Raw genomic sequence first — 24,762 nt, 5'->3', positions numbered from 1 at the left:
TCGCGTTTCATCAAAAATCTTGAGTCATCAGGGGATTGGCACAAAGAACTGTAGAACACAGGGCTGGGCACCCTCTATCTGGGTTGTACTTTAGGTAATGGCAAGTACACTTCCAAGAGAGCGCATCACTATGAGCGCCCACCCATGTCGCTTCTGGTGCGCTGGACCGCAAGATGCATTTCAAGATGCATCATTATAGAACACCCTCGCTCCTAAACACACTGTGCACTCCACAATGGCCCAATAATAAGAGCCCACAACAACAGCCCCAGGCAGCTGTAATACAAGTACATGGCACAATATGTCAGGATGGTGTTCCATAAGTTAGAAAAGGAAACTCAGGTGGAGGTGTTCCCAGGATCAATGTCCAATAGTATTGGTTCACTTGCAAAAAGTAGAATAAAGGACAAACAAAAATGAGGTATATAGGTTGAGTTAAAAACTGCAGGCAAAAAGCATAATTTATATGAAGCATCTGTATGTCAGACGCTCATTCAAACCCCGCGGAGACACGGTTTTCAACACAAAGATCCACCTTGTCTCCTTTTGCAGTAATAGGCGGTCCCAATCTCCCTCTCACCGGGGTTTAGCCACTTTCTCGATGCCCATGAATTTGATAATGTTTTTATCGCCACCATGGAATCCGTAAACATGTCTGGAAATAGGGGTATCTCTATTGTGTTCAATGTCACCTAGGTGCTCACCAATCCTACGCCTCAATTCACGTATGGTCTTGCCTATGTATTCCAGGCCGCATTGGCATACACCTCTATAAATAACTCCCTGCGTTCGGCAGTTAATGAAATCCCTGATGATAAATTCTCTGTCAACATTGGGACCTCTAAAGATTTTAATGTTTTCAACGGAAAGGCAATTTATGCAGTTGCCACACCTAAAACAGCCCTTAAGGTCTGATTTCAACCAAGACTCACTCGCTGGTGCTAGATAGTGGCTCCGCACCAATCTATCACCTATTTTAATATATATTTTATCTGTCATTAATAACATTTATATTTGACTTTTGTTTTCTCATGGTTCTTTCCATTTTCCTCTTTTGGGACACTTGGATGGCCTGTTTTGATTTTCTATTGCTTATGTATGGCGACAATTTACCTTGATTGGACCAAAAACTGTTGATTTACTCTACTTCTTCAGGTATATGTAGATTGTATTTTGTTGTGAATTTTAGTTATAATTGACAACAATGTTTTTATATTGTGCCCTGGTATATTGTGGGTTTCTTTTTCCATCCTACACATTCCCCTATTTTCTCTTTTTAAATGGTTTTAATATGTATATCCATTTGAATTGATGTATCAGTAAAGAATTTTTACAATAATCATTGGAGAATAGAGTCTCTTTTTTTCTGTTGGATCTATAGAGCTAAATAATAGAGACAGATAATAGATAGAGACTGAAACCGAATGCTGTCGGGGAGAATAAAGTTACATTTCTCCCTGCAGCGTTTGGCTAAGTGCAGGCACCGGACTAACCTGCAGATTAACCCCATATCTGCAGGTTCATAGCATTTTTGCTGGTGACAGGTTCCCTTTACCATTTAATATAGTCCCCTGAGTGCTTCTAAAAAGTAATAATCTGACTGATACCTCTACAATCCCCCACATAATATGATGACCCCCAGGGCTGCCACCAGGAATTTCAGTGCCACATACTGGCAACATTTTCGGGCCCCCTTGAAAATGTTGCAGGCTCCACCACAGCTCCGCCTTCACCCCAGCTCCACCTCCATCCCTTGAACCTTCCACAATCCCACCACCCACTCTTGGAAAAACTCCACTTTTGCACCACGTCCTCACCAATCACACATTAACAGTTCCCATAGAACACCGTATCACATACATAGCCATCAGCTTTCAATTTGGCCAAAAGATTTTTTCAGCCTGCTACCACAACAAGGTAGACTCTTTTGGCTGGGTCCTACTCTACTCTAACCTATTAATTATTAAATTATCCAATACTCTTTTTAGGTATGTTTTTATTTATTTTTCTTTAAAGGAATGTGACATATACATTTTTTAAAATGATCAATAATACCACATACAAGAGACAAATACTGTCACACCATGGCCGGACCGCATATTACCACCACATAGTAACCAAATAATACCACATACAGGGGACAAATACCGCCACACCAAGACCAGACCACACATCACCATATAGTGACCGAATACTACAATACTGATCATTAATAAAAAAAACACAATTCTAATGCCATTAGTGCACAGGAGCTCTGTACATAGTATACAGTGTATAGTTTAAGTGTACAAGTAATATAGGAACTTACCAGTGACATTATACACAGGAGCTCTGTATATAGTGTCAGTGAAGAGGTAATATAGTGATCACCAGTGACATTACACACAGGAGCTCTGTATATAGTGTCAGTGTACAGATAATACAGTGATCACCAGTGACATAATACACAGGAGCTCTTTATATAGTGTCAGTGTACAGGTAATATAGTGATCACCAGTGACATTTTACACAGGAGCTCTGTATATAGTGTCAGTGTACAGATAATACAGTGATCACTGGTGCCATAATACACAGGAGCTCTTTATATAGTGTCAGTGTATAGGTAATACAGTGATCACCAGTTACATCATACACAAGAGCTCTGTATACTCTATATAGTGTATAGTGTCAGTGTACAGGTAACACACTACCTCACCAGTGACATCTCTAGTTGAAGTCCTTCATGTTCGCTTTTCTTAATCCTGCGCAGACTGCCATCAGTTCTTGCAGCCAGGACTCGTCTCTGCATAAAATATCACAGTTATCTAGAGCACTGCTTTCAGAGCACTTTCCCCTCTTTTTCCTCAACTTCTACACTACTCCAGATGAAGGAAAAAGCGACATAGTGCTGCCCTGCACAGTAACAGGACCCCCCCTCAATTCATCATCATTTGCTCTCCCCCTCCCTCAAGTCACCACCATTTGCTGTTCCCCACCCCCCAGTCTCAATTCATCACCATTTGCTGTTCACCATTCACCATCTATTCATAATCATTTGCTTCTGGCGAGTGGCACGTGTACGCAATTATGTCATCGTGTATGCGCCATCACCATCGCATCACAGACGAGGCGGAGGAAGCCCTGGAGATGCGCGACTGTTCTGTATTGACGTCTGTGCAGCACCAAGCAGGAAATGTTCAATGTATATTATACCCTGGGGTCCGGTGAGCAGAAGCACAAATCCCCCTCTTTCCTTCTGCTCACCGGGCCCCATACAACAGTAAGGGCAGTAATGCCCTGATGGTGGCCGTGATTGCAAGTATAAAGTTCCTCAGTACACCCCTTTTCATTAGTAGAAATGGATCCAGGGAGCATGGAACATCAGGGATCATTTGGAGGTTAGTGCAACAGTCAAGAGATCTCCTACCATAATAGACATATAGGAGATCAGCTCCACATGACATATAAAATTGAACCTGAGGCTGAAGCCCATCGTCAACACAAGTGCGAGAATGATGGGAACATTTTATGTAATTTTGCAGGGGTCTTGTACCATTGTGAGAGAATCTTAAAGAGGTTGTGCACTACTTTTACACTGATGACCTATCCTTGGGATAGGTCATCAATGTCTGATGTCACCACCCACCCATCAGCTGCTATCAGCGGCCGGAAGTACTCACTTACCGAGCTGCTCTGTCTAGTTGTATTGGCCGCTACAGGGTACTACACATCCACCTCCTATTGTTTTGAATAGAAGGTGGATGTACAGTACCAAGCCACGGCCACTAATAGTAGACGGACAGCTCGGTAAGTGAGTACTTCCAATTACAGCTAATCAGCGAGGTGCCGGGTGTCAGACCCCGGCCTATCAGACATTGATGACATATCCTAAGAATAGGTCACCAATGTAAAAGTAGTTGAGTTCCTGTAGCCTACAGGAAACTGATAATTTGTGTGTCCCACATTTCTTGGGGCCTTTCTTCATGGGGTCTGAGGAAGATAGCAGTCCACTTTTGAAATGTGTTGCCTGTTATCAATATAATATTTTTGTTTGAATCCATGGCCAATACTTATCCATCTTCCACCATCCTTGGCACCCAGCTACCTCATTTTGTCACTTTTCTCTTATTTTACCGAGGTTCAGCTAGGAAAGGATCTAATAAGTTTCATTAGAGCTGTGCCAAAACCCTAGCACAACTCATACAGGTGAGCACTATGTTTTCGTATCACCTTATTATTGTGAGATATACTAACTTAGAGGAGCACTATTGCTCTTTTTTTTATAGCAATAGATGGGTCTGTCGGCCTTGGGGGCAGAGCTCTATGACTTCTTTTTCGATTGGGTGAGATTTTCTCAGCACTCGCCAAAACTACTTCTGTGCCCATTCCTCCATTTGCACTGCTCCAATTTCTTCTGATAGCCTCCTGTGTGTATTTTCGTTATCATTGAGGTGTAGGACAATGTCTGCAATTTGTGAGGAACGCTCCTGAATGACTGTCTTGTGTAACTCCAGAATCTTTCACATGTGGTCTTGTGCCTCTTCTATATCACTGACTGTCTGACCCACATTTTTATTTCTCTCTTTAGGTTTTCCATGTCTTTTTTCTGAGATGCTTCAATCCTCCTTCTATGTCCTGTTTAGTAGGCGTATCTTTCCAGTCCCAGTCTTCCATTGTGTTGGAGAGGTTCTTTGCCATTTTTTATAGGAATTGGATGTTGGATTTGGTTGGGCATATCAGGGGTTGACATAGTGGGGCCAATATTATTCACTAGGTCAGATGTTTAAGCAGGGCAAGACATCGGTTCCAGAAGCAACTGAGAAGAAGAGAGAGAAGCCATGGTCTCCTGTATCGTAGCCACCTCAGATATTGGAGGAGTAAGGGATAGGAAGCATTCAATAGGACCAGTTTCAGTAAGGAGTGAAGGATCTGTAGCACCCTGAGGATTCGGCTGCTACAGGAGTATTGCACCTCAACCCAGAGGTGTGATATTCCACTCCCGGGTAAGGATGGAGTGTGGAACTGAGCTCGGTAGGCTGCATGCACTACACACATCCCATTTCCGGGGAACAGGCCGACGGTACTCCCACTTAGAAATGTGCAGGTACGACCGAGTCTGTTCCTGGCTGGAGTGGGAGGGGGGTGGTACATCCCATGTAGTGTAGGGGCAGATAGGGGGAGCAGCCTGGGTAAAGATAGGAGCTCATTGGGTGCTGGTCACCTGAGCTCACACATAGAGGGTGTATATAAGGTGGGCACCAACTAAGATCAGGGTCAGATGCAGAGGATCAGATGCAGAGAGTCAGTCAGCTGCAGAGAACAAGTCAGGAGCAGAGGAGAGAAGAAAGACAAAGACCCAGAGTGAGAGAGGAGAAAAGAGAGAGACCCAGAGCACAGAAGAGAAGGACTCTGAGATCCCAACTCAAAGCACCGGGTGAAGAGTCGGCATCAGGGTACCGGAACCCAAGCTGGTGGGGGTAAAAACATTCCCCAGCCAGAGACCGGAGACCGTGGGCAGCGTTTGCCACGGTCACCCACCACATCCCCCCCGAAGGCACACCACATGAAGGGTCAGGGAACCCAAGGCCAAGGGTGTCCCAACAGAAGGCCCGAGGGAGCTGGACCTAGGTGGATCACTGGTGGGGACGGCCAGAGAACGGGACAGAAGGAGAGCTCAGGGCCACGCTCCGGACTTGTTTGGGGGTTTGCTGAATCCAGGACCTGGTGGACGCAGCACGGCTCGGGAGGTCACTTGAAGCTGGAGTGACCGGAACATCAGCAGTGAGTAAATACCCTAAACTGCACAACCCGACTCTGTCTTCATTTAACATCTATGCTGCACCACCACAACCCCCATCCTCTGCACCTGACCCCCTGAGGCTATACCCCACCCGTTGGGGGTTATACCACCAAAAGCTGCACCTACACCATCAGCCTCAGCGGACCCTGCTGCAGCGGCGGCCATAGTGACCGCAATACAACGGGTGGCGTAGTCGACAATAAAGAACTTAATAACATCTGTAGGACTGCCACATACAACTGAGTTTGACACCCTGGGCACGGACCGGGTCACAGCCACTCGGAAGACTACAACCCCCATCTGATCCGGCTCCGGGTATTCCCCTAAAGAATATGGCCCAGGGGGCGCGTCAGATCAATGGCAGAGTTCCTCTATGTGACGACCAACGCCCGAGGAAGCCAGCTAGCTGTATTGTGTTCTGTGAGATGTGAGAGCTTAGTGAGGCAAAACTCGATCTCTCATTGTCAATCCCCCTCTCCTTAGAGACCATTAAAAAGGCACATATAGAAGTCCTTGTATTTAAGTAGTGTAAATCCAACGCAATAAGTGGATTCTTTCAGATGAGGTAGCATAAGTTGGGCACAGGACCCTCCAGGACCTGGTAATGGGTGGTACTTCGTCTGTAGAGTCAAATAGGCAAAAATATTGTGTGAACAGATCATTCAGATAACAGGAGTAAGGTCTGGTAAGACACTAATGCCAAGAGCCCCCCAGAATGGTTAGCATGAGGGACACAGAGTGGGCATGGGGGACACTATATTCTATATTTAAGAATTTTAGCTATATTTTGGCTGTATTTGTGCCCCCCTTTCCTTTATGTTTTCCCCTCCTACTCTTTCCCGCAATGGTACTTATTAATTGAGAGTCAATGTTCTTTCAGCTGTGGTTCTCCACGAGCAGGTTTTGGAAAATTCTGTTGTTTGCGCAGGAAGATGCATCTTTATCCTAATTGGTGAAGAAGTGCCAGCGGCGGGAATATTTCTGCATGAAAGGTCTAAATTCACCAAAGTCTGGGGTAGTCCGTGCACAGCAAGTCACCAGCATCCTGCTAACCCACTCTCTTTTTGTTGCGATGCCTATTAGTCGGCTAAGGCTGGGAGGACTTGGTCCATTTTTGATAGTCAAAGCTGATTATTTATTTGATTACTGACTGATTAATTTATTCCATAGTTTTTAATATTTATTGACTTGATAATATGTTTTAAGTAACCTTTAATAAACCTCGTGAGCCTATTCTTTATCCAAACTAAACTTGTCTAGTCTTTTTTTATTAATAGGTTAAAGGGAATCTGTCACCAGGTCTTTGTCACCTAATCTGAGAGCAGCGTAATGTAGAGACAGAGACACTGATTCCAGTGATGTATCACTTACTGTGCTGCTTGCTGTACTTTTGATAAAATCACTGTTTTATTAACAGGAAATCACTAGAGGACTAGTAAACTAGTACTAGTAAACCTACTATCAGGAAGTCCTCCAAATTCATGAGTCCTGTATAAATCCACCCCCACCACTGATTGGCAGCTTTCTGCCTGTGCACAGTGTACACAGAGATCTGCCAATTAGTGATGTGGGCGGATTATACACTGCTCTGCATTCTGAGCTCTACAAGAGAAAACAGTGATTTCATAAAAACTGCAGCAAGCAGCTGTCACGCAAGGTGTGGGAAAGACTAAGTGCAACACAGAGGGAAGATGGGGAGGAAGCCAAAACACTAGGGAAAGGGGAAGTGGAGACCCCTAGGCAGTCCTAATATCACCCTGCCTATCCTACTGTCCCTACATAGGTTCCACACCTATCGCCGAGCAGGACCCTAAACCCTGTATATCCCTAGAGCTTGGCCCTAGATAGAGAGGGGGAGGGGGTGAGCACTGGTCAGCCCCACTACAAACTAAAGACAACAAGGTAGACAAACAAATGGGAAAAATTTAGCTTGAGCAGACACCAGAAGAGAAACGCCAACTGTCCTCTAAGGGCACCAGAGAAGAAACCAGCCAACAGCTGCACAAAGGAATATAGAAGTATCACCGGCGATTTTCTGCAGCAAACTGAGAGTTTTTAACTCCCATGCAAGGATGTTTCAATTAATAGCATGAGAGAGGTCGCTGCTGGGTCCTAAAGGAAGAAGGAATCAAGAAGGCGTCTGCAATGCCAAGCGCAGTGACCTTCTACAGACAGATCCAGTGCTACTGTCTATAACACCTGACACACCCGTGACACTAGTCAGTAAGTGATATATTGTTAGAATCAGGGTCTCTGCCCCTTCATCATGCTGCTCTCAAATGGGGTAGCAAAAACCTGGTGACACATTGATTTTAAGTTAATTGTTTATATTTTTGGGCCTTGTGCTATCATGCTTATAGTACTGACAATTAGCTAGTAATATAATGTGCACGCACCACCACGTTTCATCAGAAGATGACAGAAGAGAACTGCTTATAGTAAAATGCTGCTATATGACAGCAGGATGCTGATTTTGCTTGTATTATTTGGGCAGTAAGGTTGGGTAGGTGCAACCTAAATGAAGACCAGTGTGCCAGCCAAAAATGTACCGTTACAGTATTGTCAGCAAGAATTAAACAAAGGATCAGACATCCAAGGAAATAATAGGATATCTTTATTGTGAGCGCTATCAAGAAAAAAGCAGAACAAATCCACGGATTACAAAAATCAAAAATACACATCAACGTATGAAAAATGACCAAAACATGTCCCAAGTCATGGACAGAAAGGACAATCCTCCCCATACACAAAATAAGAGCAAGATTCCCAGGAAAAATACAAGAATAGTAGAAAATACTCAATAAGTACAACAGACTCTTATATCAATGTAACAGGAAATATAGCGGGAAAATAGAATTATTAAAGCATTGCAGAGAATGGCCGGCAATACAGAGCCTTGAAAAAGTATTCATACCTCGTGAACTTTTCCACATTTTTTCATGTAACACCCAAAAACGTAAATGGATTTTATTGGGCTTTTATGTGATATCAACGCTAAGTAGCAAGTATTTGTGAAGTGTAAAGGAAATTATACATGGTTTCCTAAATATTTTAAAAACAATCTCTAGTAACTGTGATATATGAGAAATAGTATTATAACATAAAAGATAAAAGTAATGATTTTTGAAATATATGGAAACCCAAGGATTACAATGGTAATGGGGAGAGCTGGTATTTTATAGTATGTTAGGTTATTTAATGTATTATTAAGTTTCTGTATATGTGGATAAAAAGAATGTAATATGAAAATAAAAAAACAGCATTAGAAGCCGCCATGAAGTTCTTTGCCGTTCCTCTGGACTCTAAACTGTCACCCATGATGCCCACATCAGTGTATAGGGCAGAGCAGGCCATGAGCCGCTGCCTGGCTGGTGCTGAGGGTTCTATCACCTCTGACCTCACGTCACCTGCACACGACCAACTGCCGTTTACTTTCAACTGTCGGCTGAAGTGATCGGACGGAAGTCTGCAGACGGGAAGATATATGTGAGAATGGTGTCTACTGGACACAGAGAAGGAAGCGATCAGAAGAAGCGGAAAGAGAAGAGGAACAGAGAAGAGCACAGTGATACTATTGGATTAAATAATATCACCAAGAAGAGAAGAGAGGCCGAAGACCATGGATTGGAGGATGAAGCGCCAACACCTGGATGCAGCAGTGACCCCGGAACATCCAGCCCCTACCCCACGCTTATTATGAGCAATTTTACCATCCATAAAATCTTGGGTAGGGGCAGCTTTGGAACAGTAAGTTTTCTGGCATTACAATGCACAAACCATACCTTAAACTTATCTATGATTAAACAAAATTACACCGACACACTTGACTTGCTTGGAAAATTAATTGGCCACGGCCTTTATTAAAATCATATAATACAGGTAACTTCAATTAATAACATAATAATTATAAACAACCGCAGCTTAGCCAAAGCTCAAGCCCGTTTACATTACCTATAACTTATTGTCCATTCGGTTCCCCGAATGACTAACCCCTCAGGCCGTGACTAGTAAAATGAAAGCCTTAAAGCAAAATAAAGGGGGGAGGGAGGGTGGGCTCAGCAATTTCTTATGGCAGCGCCGAGGACTGACAAGCTCATGGGCGCTGCCAGTCACTATATCCCCCCACCACTTATTTTATTTACAAAATAACTCCCCTATCAGCAGGTGCCGCCAGGGGAAGAAACGCAATCTTCCCCTGCGACACCTCACTACTGGCTGGGATCCGCAGCCAATCCAGACCCTGCTGCTGTGGCGGCAAAACCCAGCTGGAGAACATTATTCATGCCAAAAACCCTATTTACTTTTAACCCTTTAGAAGAAGAGCAAGTGCATGATAATGCCAAATGCTCCCCTCCTAAAGGTCCGGGTCTGTCAATATATATTTTTTTATTAACCTATATTTGCCATTTTATCTCCATTCGTCATCTTCTGTAGGTAGACATTCATTGAAGTGCACTTCTGTGGGATGATTGAAAAAATATCCATGTGCTCCCCTGCCCCTATGATTATTTCACATATTGGTTCATCTAATCACCATGGTTAGGTGTAGTGCTGCTATAAATGGGTATTCTGATTAATCGAAGAGCTGATCTCAGGGATTAACCCCTTAGTGACCGGACCAATTCTTTAATATCTGACCAGTGTCACTTTATGTAGTAATAACTCTGGAATGCTTCGACATATCCCATTGGTTTTGAGAATGTTTTTTCGTGACACAATAAAATTGGTAAATTTATGTTGACATGTTTTGCGTTTATTTATAAAAATATGAGAAATTTGACAAAGATGTAACAACATTTGCAATTTTCAAACTTTGAATGATTATCCCTTTAATCCAGATAGTCATACCACACAAAAACATGAATAAATAACATTTCCCTCCTGTCTGCTTTACATCAGCACCATTTGAAAAATGTTATTTGTTAGCGTTTTAGATGGTTTAATAATGTAGCAGTAATTTTTCATTTTTCAAGTTAATTTACAAAACTTATTTTTATAGGGACCTGTTCAGTTTTGAAGTGACTTTGGGGTCCTATATATAGGAACCCACCCAAAAAATGATACCAGTTTAAAAACCGCACCGCATAACGTATTCAGAACTGCTTTCAGGTAGTTCATTAACCCTTCAGCTGATTTTCAGTTGTTAATACAAAGTGGAATAAAAGGAATGAAAAAATGTATTTTTATCACCTAAATTTTGATAACTTCTCAACAGGTCACTATAGCCGGCAGACTCTAAGGCTGTTATTTAGCCATGAACTGCCATGGCAAAAATCAGGACCACACAATCAAGATCTCCGGGTGCCAATGGGGTTAAAGAGGAAGCCCCCGCACTCTGCTAACTATTTATATTCTGTAGTCACTATTGACAGCAGCATCTAAGGGGTTAAACGGCCATGGTGTGTGCCAACACTGATCATGGCTGATGCCACAAGTTGTCAGCTATAATGTACAGGTGACAGTTACAGGATAGTCACCTGTCGGGGAACGCTAGTCTATAATATAACGCTACAAGCGTCCCTCTGTCTGAAGTCTTTACAGACTGCGCAAGTGCGACACGCCTGCACAGTCTGGCTCCAGACAGAAGAACGCATAGAGCCGTTACCGGTAAGAGGAGTGTGTATGGCTCCGGTTATCGCTGTATGCGTTGACCCTGAATGCATACCGCGAACTCCGGCGCCATATTTACATAGTTACCTGACCGGGAGGAGCGGTGCTGCGGCGCCTCTCTTCTCACCGGAGACTGGGGCAGGAGTGAAGGAGTCGGAATCGGCTCATGCGCATAGTGCTCTCTGGCGCCATTTTACTGAAGACGCATTTCTACTCCGGCACCGCACTCCTCCCCCTGCATCCGACAGAACAGGACACAGCAGCGCTGGAGCACAGGTGAGTATAAGTGTTTTTTTTTTTTGCATGTGTGCAGTGTGAAAGCGATGAGGGGTGCCATACATACCAGGATTGGGGGGTGAGGGGGCCACACATACCAGGATTGGTGTATGAGGGGTACCATACATACCAGGATTGGGGGTGAGGGGACCATGCATAACAGGATTGGGGGTGAGGGGACCATGCATACCAGGATTGGGGGATGAGGGGTACCATGCATACCAGGATTGGAGGATGAGGGGTACCATGCATACCAGGATTGGGGATAAGGGGTGCTATACATACCAGGATTCGGGGGTGAGGGGTACCATGCATAACAGGATTGGGGATGAAGGGTGCCATACATACCAGGATTGGGGGGTGAGGGGTGCCATGCATACCAGCATTGGGGATGAGGAGTGCCATGCATACCAGAATTGGGGATGAGGAGTACCATGCATACCAGAATAGGGATGAGGGGAACCATGCATACCAGGACAGGAATGCGGGGTATCATGCATACCAGGATGAGGGATGGAGTGCCATGCAGACCAGGATGAGGGGTACCATGCATACCAGAATAGGAATGAGGGGTACCATGCATACCAGAATAGGGATGAGGGGTATCATGCATACCAGGATTGGAGAATGAGAGGTACCATGCATACCAGAATAGGGATGAGGGGTACCATGCATACCAGGATTGGGGGGTGAGGGGACCATGCATACCAGGATTGGGGGTGAGGGGACCATGCATACCAGGATTGGGGATGAGGGGTGCCATACATGCCAGGATTGGGGGGTGAGGGGTACCATGCATACCAGGATTGGGGATGAGGAGTACCATGCCTACCAGAATAGGGATGAGGGGTACCATGCATACCAGGACAGGAATGCGGAGTACCATGCATACCAGGATGATGGATGGAGTGCCATGCAGACCAGGATGAGGGGTACCATGCATACCAGAATAGGAATGAGGGGTACCATGCATACAAGAATAGGGATGAGGGGTACCATGCATACCAGGATTGGAAGATGAGGGGTACCATGCATACCAGAATAGGGATGAGGGGTACCATGCATACCAGGATTGGGGGGTGAGGGGACCATGCATACCAGGATTGGGGGTGAGGGGACCATGCATACCAGGATTGGGGGTGAGGGGACCATGCATACCAGGATTGGGGATGAGGGGTGCAATACATACCAGGATTGGGAGGTGAGGAGTGCCATGCGTACCAGCATTGGGGTTGAGGGGTGCCATGCATATCAGCATTGGGGTTGAGGGGTACCATGCATACCAGAATAGAGATGAGGGGTACCATGCATACCAGAATAAAGGATGGGGTGCCATGCATACCAGGATTGGGGGGTGAGGAGTGCCATGCATACCAGGATAGGGATGAGGGGGCTATGCAAACCAGGATTGGGGGATGAGGAGGCCATACATACCAGAATTGGAATGAGGGGTGCCATGTATACCAGGATGAGGGATGGGGTGCCATGCATGCCAGGATGAGGGGTACCATACATACCAGGAGAGGGATGAGGGTTACCATACATACCAGAACAGGGATGAGGGGTGCCATGCATACCAGGATGAGGGTTGGGGCACCATACATACCAGAATAGGAATGAGGGGTACCATGCATACCAGAATAGGGATGAGGGGTACCATGCATACCAGGATTGGAAGATGAGGGGTACCATGCATACCAGAATAGGGATGAGGGGTACCATGCATACCAGGATTGGGGGGTGAGGGGACCATGCATAACAGGATTGGGAGTGAGGGGACCATGCATACCAGGATTGGGGGTGAGGGGACCATGCATACCAGGATTGGGGGTGAGGGGTGCAATACATACCAGGATTGGGGGGTGAGGAGTGCCATGCATACCAGCATTGGGGTTGAGGGGTGCCATGCATATCAGCATTGGGGTTGAGGGGTACCATGCATACCAGAATAGAGATGAGGGGTACCATGCATACCAGAATAAAGGATGGGGTGCCATGCATACCAGGATTGGGGGATGAGGAGTGCCATGCATACCAGGATAGGGATGAGGGGGCCATGCAAACCAGGATTGGGGGATGAGGAGGCCATACATACCAGAATTGGAATGAGGGGTGCCATGTATACCAGGATGAGGGGTACCATACGTACCAGAATAGGGATGCGGGATACCATGCATACCAGGATGAGGGATGGGGTGCCATGCATGCCAGGATGAGGGGTACCATACATACCAGGATAGGGATGAGGGTTACCATACATACCAGAACAGGGATGAGGGGTGCCATGCATACCATGATGAGGGTTGGTGTACCATGCATACCAGGATTGGGGGATGAGGAGGCCATACATACCAGGATTGGGATGAGGGGTGCTATGTATACCAGGATGAGTGGTACCATACATACCAGAATAGGGATGAGGGGTGCCATGTATACCAAAATTAGGGATGAGGGTGCCATGCATACCAGTATTGGGATGAAGGGTGCCATGCATACCAGGATTGGGGGTGAGGGGTGCCATGCATACCAGGTTTGGGGGGTGAGGGGTGCCATGCATACCAGGATTGGGGGTGAAGGGTGCCATGCATACCAGGATGGGGATGAGGGGTGCCATGGATACCAGGATAGGGATGAGGTGTGCCATGCATACCAGGATAGGGATGAGGGGTGCCATGCATACCAGGATAGGATGGGTGGACAGGATGGGGGCAGCACAAATACCAGGATAGGGGCAGCACAAATACCAGGATGGGGGCAGCACAAATACCAGGATGGGGGCAGCACAAAAAACAGGATGGGGGGCAGCACATACCAGCATGGTAGACCATATACCAATAAAAATGCTCGCCACCCGGGTGTAGAACGGGTTCAAAAGCTAGTCTCTTATATCGCAGGTCAGTAAAAATACGTATTGGTGGTTACTAAGGTATTAAATCTGTGGGGAATTGGGGGACATGGTTTATTTCCATGTCCTGGTCCATATATGCTGCTATTAGGATACAGTATATACTTTGACCTCTATGTTTCATAAACTTTAAATCAGCTGCACATTGATATACATCCAATACTGACCCCAACCAGCTCACAGATGGTGATAATGGAAAACCCCTTTTAGATCTACCCATAGACAGTCATAGAGCAGACAGTGCAGTATGGTGATAGCTTAGCTTTGCTCTGCTATAAGGTCCAGATTACTAGCAGACTCACAAACCACTCAGTCCATCCATTTCTTGTGCAGTAGATAAACCGGATGTTTTCCCCCTCCCATACCCATTTTGGAGGTTTCATGACAGTTTTGCCCAGCTCTGACAAATTGGGCGAATCTGGAGCGGGACAGAGGGCCTTGCAACCCCTGTTGATCAAATTCAAATACGTTGAATTCTTAGCATTGTCTATTTCTTTTCTCAGGTGGTCCTGACATCAATCCCCAGCCGAAACATCTATACGGCTGTAAAAATGATCGAGAAAAGGGAGGTCAATGAAAACATGATTATGAGAGAGCGGCGGATACTCCTGGCAGCCAGAGACTGCCCGTTCTTATGTCATCTCTATGCCGCACAGCAGTCTCGTAAGCGCGCTTATTTCATCACGGAGTATCTGTCCGGCGGCAGCCTGGGGGCTTTGATTAAGATGTGCGGCTACTTGAACATCGACACCTTAAGGTGAGAAAGAGGAAGATCTACCAAAAAGTGAGAAGAGGGGTGGAAATAAAAGTGGAGGTTGGGATGTAGCAGAAAGAGGGCTGACAGGGAATGTAGCCCAGGTGGGAAGGAGGTGTCAGCGATGGCATTGATACTACACTCTGTTCTCTCCATCAGATTCTACACAGCAGAGATTGTATGTGGCCTCCAGTTCCTCCATGGACACAACATCGTCCATCGGTAAGCAGAACTTTCCTCTTTCTCTCTGTCCCCTTTACATGCTAAAAATATTGCCCCCAACTTTCCTGGGCTCCTTTCTGCCTATTCTTCCTATTCTTGCAGTGACCAATTCTCCAGCTCCTGTATCACTGGGCAGATTTCTTATCCTATTGTCTTATTTCATTGCAGAGATCTTAAGCCGGAAAACATCATGTTGGATGCAGATGGCCACATTCGTATTATCGACTTGGGGCTTGCCCAAGATGGCGTCACCTCCTCCAATAACATCTCTGGAGTGACGGGCACTTTCCATTTCATGGCCCCCGAGGTGCATCGCAAAAAAGGATATGGCACAGCAGTGGATTGGTGGAGCCTGGGGATTGTGGTGTCCAAGATGGCAACAGGACGCTCCCCATTTTACAGCGGCTCCGTCAGCAATATGGCATACAGAGCTATAACCAAAGGAAAGCCTGAAATTCCATCTTGGCTTGATGCTGACTTGAAAGATCTTATCAAGAAGCTGCTGTGCAAAAATCCTCAGAAGCGATTGGATGTGTGCGGGAACATCAGACTGCATCCATTCTTTACCAACATCGGCTGGGAGGATCTGGAGAAAAGGAGAGCACAGCCACCATTCAAACCATTCAGGCCAGTTCTGGAGAACCATCTTATGCAGTGGCCGGAGGAAAAGAAAGCCCGTAACCCCGTGCCCGGATTTAATTACGTGTCACCAAGATGGGCACGGTAAGATCATCCTTCTCTGAGGATAAATCCCATCAAATGTTCTGACCCCGTGCAGGATGACCCCGTGCCAACTGCCCAGAACTCTTTGCCTCCTGACCCGTACCTCATATCTCTGCTGCTGTTTCTCACCTCGGCTGCCCTAAAACATCATCTCTCTCCATAACATCTTCATGCCGGACCACTGCTATCATGTCGCTGCACCAGGACCTTGACTTGGCATCCTCCAATCCTGGGCTGGCGATTGACATCAAACCAGCACGAAGATCTTCAGCGCCCCAGGGTGCGGCCTGTGATTAGTGTCCATCTGGTGAGTTCAAGAACAATAGTGTAATATAGGTCATTATTCCTGAACTCACTCAGCACAGGCCGGGTAAGTATTACACCCATCACATCCCCATCACCCACACTACATGATAGGTATAGGCCGCACACTACACTATAGGTATAGGCACACGCACACATAGACATATAGCACATAGAAAGAGATTTCGGCTTTGATCCTGGGATTTAATCTGATCGCCATATTTGGGGTCAGGAAGGAATTTTCCCCCTAATATGAGGACAATTGGCCCATTCCTCATTAGGGGTTTTCGCCTTCCTCTGGATCTACACGGCCTTAAATAGCTTTAGTTATATATCAATAAGTAAGATTCACACATAAGCAATAAAAAAAAAAACTTTCAACTTTTTAAAAAATATTTTCAAAAATAGTTCATTTTACACAAAACCAAAAACATTTTTAGTCTAAATATATAACAATTAATTAAAATATTTTAAAAAAATCTCACTTCCACTACTTACAGGTTAGGTACGAGCCTTTGATCCTGGGATTCATCACGATCGCCATATTTGGGGTCAGGAAGGAATTTTCCCCCCGTCACGAGAACAATTGGCACATTTCTCACGTGGGGTTTTCGCCTTCCTCTGGATCAACACGGCCTATAAATAGGTTTAGTAAAATAAAATAAGTAGATTCTCATATTTATAATGAAAAAAAAATATAAAAAAATATAATTTATTTTTTGGTTTAAAAAATTAGTTAACATAAATATAAAAATAAATTATTCTAAAAATATAAATAATTAAATACTGAAATAAAATAATTTCACTTATGTATAACACATTAGCTATGAGCTCTTGATCCTGGGATTCATCCAGATCACCATATTTGGGATCAGGAAGGAATTTTACACCTTCCTCTGGATCAACACGGTCTTAAATAGATTTAATCTTATAGTTGCATAAGTAATTCATATATTAATGGCTTATTATAAATACATAAAAATAAATGAATAAATACATTTTTTAATATAGGCAGGTTTTCAGATAATTTGTAGCTGACACACACATAATATACATAGGAGCTCAGTACAAAAATTAGAAAAAGATGAATAGTTTATTACATTTTTAGCAGTGAATTTAATTCCACAGGTTCGGTACCAGCCCTTGATCCTGGGATTTATTCTGACCGCCATGTTTTATTTGGGGTCAGGAAGGAATTTTTCCCCCTGATATGAGGAGAATTGGCCTGTTCCTCACAGGGGGTTTTCGCCTTCCTCTGGATCAACACGGCCCATAAATAGGATTATTCTGATAGATAAATAATTTACACATATACATAATAGTAAAATATATAATAACCCCAATTTATAAATAAAATCTCTCTTTTAGCCCCTACATCGTTGTTCTTGCCTTTATTCCATCGGTCGTCCATGTAGTGAATGTGGGTTTAGCCCCTGAGTCTTATTCTCCAGCACTATGGACCTTGATGGGGTCGTCCAGTCTCATGTGAGGTTTCTCCATATGGGTCAGAGGTAAAGCCCCAATGTGCTGTGAATAAAGACCAAATTGGTCCCTTCTGCACAAACCTCCTGCAGTAAGCGAGTACCCGGCAGCAAGTGCTGAATTTCCCTACAGCGCCTCCAAAGAAGAAATGAAGTATTGCACATGGTTGTCTGTAATCACTGGGCTATCCATGGAAATCATGGAAGTGTTGGGTCCTCCAGAGCAGATGACGCTGTTTGTTGATCGTCTCCATTCTGAATAATTGGTGAAAATATAGAACGGGGTCGCTTCCTGGCGTGGGGAGCAGTGACTATTCTGGCACAACATCTCACTGTGTGAGGGCGCATGGCAGTTACGCCATACGTGGCTCACACATTGAGAACCCTGTCGGCTGCAGAGCGGGACGCAGCGCTGGAGGACAGAGGAGGAGAGTATAATTGTTTTTTTTTTTTCTGTGCAGCGTGACGGGGATCAAGGGGTGCCAAGCATACCAGGATGAGGGGGGCCATACATACAGGGATGAAGGGTGCCATACATACAAGGAAGAGGGATGAGGGGGGCCATACATATAGGGATGAAGGATGCCATATATACCAGTGTGCCGGCTATTAAGAAAAATGAATATTCACTGCTCCCCACGACCATGGGTGTGGGGAGCAGTGAATATTCATTTTCTTTAGTAGCGGGCACAGTGTGGGCTGCAACAGGCGGCTGCTGCCTCCTGTGTCCCGCTACTCCGCCGCTGTCGCTCCCCCCACATCCCTCATTACCCACAGCTGCAGTATTTATGAATATCGGAATATAAGGCTGTGCGCCCACTATGCGTTTTTTAAGCGTTTCTGCAGCGGCAATTACGCCGCAGAAACGCATAAAAAACGCTTGGTAGAAGATCTGCTATGTTCCCCAATGATAATCCGCATGTGCTATGCACATGCTGCGGAAATTTCCGCTGCGGATTATCATTGCGCAAAAATTCGCAGCACTACCAATTATTTTACCATTGACTTGCATTGAATCGCATAATATCCGCATGACTACATGTGCACATGCGGATATTAAGCGATTCAATGTGCGGATGGTACCCGAGTTTGGAGAAGAGGAGACTCTCCTCCAGACCCGGGTACCATAGTACCTGTAAAAAAAAAAATAATTAAAATAAAAAATAAATATTATACTTACCTTCTGATGGCCCCCGGTCTCCTTATCCGATGCGTCCAGTCTCCCCGGCAGCTGGCGATGGCCTAAAAGGACCTGCCATGACATCATTTAGTCATGTGACGGGTCACGCGACCACTGACATCGGCACAACCGCGAGACACCGGGGAGACCGGACGCATCGGATCGGATATTTTACCATTCTTTTACGGTCACACTATATAATTCCATGCCGGTTGCATGGATTTATATAGTGTGACCAAGTTGTCAAGCACTTTCCAAGTGATGCTAAAATCGCTTGGAAAGCGCTTGACAACCCGCATGCGGAAATGCATGTGAAAAACGCTTCACATATGACGCGCCCCCTGGACCGTGGGGTACCTGGTGCCGGGCCGGTGGATGCTGGGGAATGTCACAGTGGCGGTGACCCGGTCCGTGACCCAGGGCGGTCAATAAAAGGGGTTAAGTATAGGGGATTTATAGAGTTTTTATAGAGTTCGTGACGCCACCTGTGGAATGCGATTAAATGGAGCCGCCGCTGCGGAGCAGTCCTCTGAAGCTGATGTTACTGCAGCAGGGATGGTGTGGCTCTCCACAGGAAGAGCTAGCTCCAGGGCAGTGTAGATGATGTTGCACGTTGTGCTGGGCGTTATAGTGCAGGGTTTGATGGCGCAGCAAGAAATACAGAGACAAGGAAGTGCAGTCCCAGGGTCTTTACTCACAGTTATTGCAATCCAGATTACAGGCGCCAAAGTAACCTCCCTCGTCGTGCTGTGCTTACTCAGTGAGGGGTTCAGTCCACCCCCAGATAGCTCCGGAGTACTTAGCAGGACCCCCTTCTGTGTCCTCCACCTGGCCTTTTCCCTGCACCTCTGTAGCACCCTGAGGATTCGGCTGCTACAGGGGTATTGCACCTCACCCAGAGGTGTGATATTCCACTCCCGGGTAAGGATGGAGTGTGGAACTGAGCTCAGTAGGCTGCATGCACTACATACATCCCATTTCCGGGGGACAGACCAATGGTACTCCCACTAGAGAAATGTGCAGGTACGACAGTGTCTGTCCCTGGCTGGAGTGGGAGGGGGGTGGAACATCCCAGTAGTGTAGGGGCAGATAGGGGGAGCAGTCTGGGTAATGCTAGGAGCTCATTGGGTGCTGGTCACCTGAGCTCACACATAGAGGGAGTATATAAGGTGGGAACCATCTTAGATCAGGGTCTTTTGTAGAGAAGTCTTTGTGCAGAGTCAGAGGAAGAGAGCAGAGGAGAAGAGCAGCTCCAAGGCCAAGAGAGAGAGAGAGAGGAGAAAGAAGGACCCAGAGGGGGAGAAGAGAGAACTCCAAGAACCCAGGATTAGATCAGCGGGTGAAGAGTTGGCACAAGGGTACCGGATCCCAAGCTGGTGGAGGGCACTAATCCTCAGCCAGAGACCGGAGGTCGTGGGCAGGATCTGCCACGACCACCCACTAAATCCACCCGGAAGGCAGACCAGAAATAGGGTCAGGGAACCCAGAGACAAGGGTTTACCAACAAGAGGCCCGAGGGAGCCGGACTTAGGTGGATCCCTGGTGGGGAAGGCCAGAGAGAAGGAACGTCAGAAAGGGAGCTCAGGATCACGCTCCAGAATTACTTGGGAGTTGGCCGAGTCCAGGACCTGGTGGACGCAGCACGGCTCGGGCGGTCACTCAAGGCCGGAGTGACCAGAACAACAGCAGTAAGTAAAGACCCTGAACTGCACAGCCCGACTCTGAGTCTCATTACCATCCTCCCTGCACCTCCACAACCACCATCCTCTACACCTGACCCCCTGAGGCTATACCCCTCCCGTTGGGGGTTATACTATCTGAGCTGCACACACATCACCAGCCTCAGCGGACCCTGCTGCAGCGGCGGCCGTATTGACCGCAGTTCAACGGGTGGCGTAGTCGACATAAAAGAACATCTAGTAACATCTATAAGGACTGCCACACACTGAGCTTGACACCCTGGGCACGGACCGGGTCACCGCCACTCGGAGACTACAACCCCCATCCGATCCGGCTCCGGGTATCCCCCAAACAACACTGGCCCAGGGGGCGCGTCAACTTTGGCGTAGTCGGCAGGATAACGTGCCCGCAACAACCGGGTACTGCGTGCCTGAAGAAAAGTTCACCGTTACCTCAAAAAGAAGTCTCCCGCCGGTTCCGGAGGGTCCCCGCCAACGGACCCCATCACAGGTCGTTTCCCGCCGGTTGTCCGCCATTTGCAGCTTTTTCCCGCCATCCATGGAGTTTCCCGCCACTGGGAGACGATTCCCACCATTTCCAAAGATTTCCCGCCTTGGAAGAGCGGACGCCATTATGGGCGTGCCAGAGGGTGGCAAGAGGTCACCTCCCATCGTGGGCCAGGTCGAAGAATGGCGCCAAAAGCGGAAACCGCGCCCACCAACAGAGACTGTGATGCTGGAAGTGTCCATCAGCGTAAGAGAACTGCCCCTGGAACTGACAATCACAAAGTTGCCCCGGGACCACCCTAAATGTGGGCGGAGACGGAACAGAAGAACGAAGACGGGTGTCGCCTGGAGCAGTCTGGAGATGGAGGGAGAGTCAGGCAGCACCGACCCAGTGGTCAGGAGCCTGCTACAAGCCACAACTCCACTAGGCCTAGTGGAGGTCCTGGCACAGCTCCCCCGAGACCGGGAGTGTGCACAGACTGCGCTGGAGGGCCTCGCACGGAGGATGGCCCGGGTGCAGCGAGAGACGTTGGCGGAGTGGAGCCGAGAGATGGCCCAGCAGACCGGAACCCGTCAGCGGAGCACGCCACCCGAGACGAGGAGACAGACCGCCTCTGAGGATGGTGCAGGTGGACTCAAGGCCGGAGACGGCGCAGAGAAGGGAGCTGAACGGATGGAGGCAGGTAAAGGGGACGTCTCTACCCCGAGCCGGGAAACCGTGTACCTGCCCCAGCTCCCCGTCGCAGAGCCCGAAATTCCCCCTGCCATGCCCGTCGCTGCATTGTCACCGCTCCAGACAAGGCCTCAAGCAGAAGCCGCGGCCGCGACCCCTGTGACGTCACGCGCCTCAACCCTGAGCGCGGCAAAGCAGGAAACACCACCGGCCTGGTCGCAAGGTCTAGTACCCCCGGGCGCCGCAGTACCAACAGCGCCCTCTACCTCCACTGAGCCACCGGCCTGGTCGCTGGGCCAAGTAACCCCGGGCGCCGCCGTCTTCACGGTGCCCTTTACGTTCAGGGTACCCCAGGCCTGGTCGCAAGGCCTGGTCAATCCGGGCGCCGCGTCCACCACCGCGCCCTGAACATCTAGAGTGCCGCACCTGGGTGAAGACTTGTTTGCCCAGCATACGTGCCCGGATGGGCAGCCCTTTATATGGCCACCGGAGTACTACCAACTGGAACTCCAAAAAGCAAGGCCCCTGTGCGAGCCCCTGATTCCGGCTCCGAAGCCCGTTAAGAGGACCCCGCTCCCGCTGGAAGAAGCGCAGTTCGAGTGGGACCCCACCGGAGGAGACCTCATGGGGTTCACTCAGGAAACTCGGGCAGCCGCAGCTGAGCGTGCGGAGTGCTGCCGGCAGCAGTTAGAGGTCTTCGACCGGGAGCGAAGAGAGAGGCGGGTCCGTGAGCAGCGGCTGCAGGAACAGAGCGCAGTGTTATGTTCTGCTACCAAAGCTAAGGAAAGAGAGGAGATCTGTCCCTACTATAAGACTCAACTGAATCCCTACGATGTAACAGGGAACCTGATCCTGCGATCAGACCTGCTAAAGTCCTAATCTAGTCTGTACGGAGACCTATAGATTTGGGGAGGGAATCCCTACAAGTACTAAGAACTGGGAGGAATATGGGACACCTCCTAACAGAAATAGTAGCAGACAGACGAACAAACAAAATAGATAGAACATAGAGGTCCGTAGACCAAGCAAACTAACAGAGTTAGATACAGAGCACAGGCTAGCTAGAAAAAAGATATACAATGAAGTCCAGCAAAGCCAGAAGGGCGGAGCAGGATTAAATAGGCCAACAAGGTCATGTGACCAGCAAAGGAAAAAAAACCTAACAGCAAGGTTCTAACACGCAGGGCAGAAGAGCAGGACCAGGAGGAACCCCCGTGCAGCTCATGGTCCCCGTACCACCGGGACTGTGATAAAATTCAACATGCAGCATGGGTGGGGCTTCATTAGAGACCATCATACCCCCGGCGACGTCTTTGTGACCCGCAGAGACGTAGAAAGCCATCTGCCGGAGGGACACAGAGGTCGTGACCTGTATGTAGGGGACGAGGTCACCTTCATCCGGCACAAGTGTGCCAAAGGACCCTACGCCCTCCATGTGCATCGCCTGACGGAGGAGGAGCTGCGGTGTGAGGAGGAGCAAGAGGACCCGGACGGGTCTGAAACTGAAACCAACCAACAAGAAAGAGCAGGAGGACGCCGTCGTTGAAGTACGGTAGAGAGAGACTGTATAAAGTTGCCCGTCGGGGTACCAAGAACTGTTGCTGATTTAAATATGTCCCCGTTGGGACAAGAGTGAACTGTTAACCCGTGTGTCCCTATTCCCATTACCTGGCCGAGGACTGAGAGCGGCCATACCTCCCCTTGTATATAGTTGCGCTTCCTAAGGCGCCCCCTACCGGTTTTATAGGAAACCATTTTCTTTAAGAGACTGTCGCGCTTTACCCGGTCACAAGTTGCACCGTGGCCGGAGGAGCAAGAGTGTTTACAAGAATGTTATATATGAAAAGTTTTATATGAAGAGTTTATTGCTGCTGATGATATATATGATGTTTTATATGTTTATATGTTGATGTTTATGAAAAATAATTGTATGTTTTGGATGTTTTTGTATCTTACAGCCCGAGGACGTGCTGTGATTTACCAGGGGGGAATGTAGCACCCTGAGGATTCGGCTGCTACAGGGGTATTGCACCTCACCCAGAGGTGTGATATTCCACTCCCGGGTAAGGATGGAGTGTGGAACTGAGCTCAGTAGGCTGCATGCACTACATACATCCCATTTCCGGGGGACAGACCAATGGTACTCCCACTAGAGAAATGTGCAGGTACGACAGTGTCTGTCCCTGGCTGGAGTGGGAGGGGGGTGGAACATCCCAGTAGTGTAGGGGCAGATAGGGGGAGCAGTCTGGGTAATGCTAGGAGCTCATTGGGTGCTGGTCACCTGAGCTCACACATAGAGGGAGTATATAAGGTGGGAACCATCTTAGATCAGGGTCTTTTGTAGAGAAGTCTTTGTGCAGAGTCAGAGGAAGAGAGCAGAGGAGAAGAGCAGCTCCAAGGCCAAGAGAGAGAGAGAGAGGAGAAAGAAGGACCCAGAGGGGGAGAAGAGAGAACTCCAAGAACCCAGGATTAGATCAGCGGGTGAAGAGTTGGCACAAGGGTACCGGATCCCAAGCTGGTGGAGGGCACTAATCCTCAGCCAGAGACCGGAGGTCGTGGGCAGGATCTGCCACGACCACCCACTAAATCCACCCGGAAGGCAGACCAGGAATAGGGTCAGGGAACCCAGAGACAAGGGTTTACCAACAAGAGGTCCGAGGGAGCCGGACT

The sequence above is a fragment of the Phyllobates terribilis genome, unplaced genomic scaffold, assembly GCF_046119375.1.
Source record: "Phyllobates terribilis strain yellow unplaced genomic scaffold, ASM4611937v1 Scaffold_2__4_contigs__length_985480577, whole genome shotgun sequence".
In the NCBI taxonomy this organism is placed as follows: domain Eukaryota; kingdom Metazoa; phylum Chordata; class Amphibia; order Anura; family Dendrobatidae; genus Phyllobates; species Phyllobates terribilis.
The sequence above is the reverse complement of the archived record's forward strand: the minus strand, read 5'-3'. Positions refer to the sequence as shown.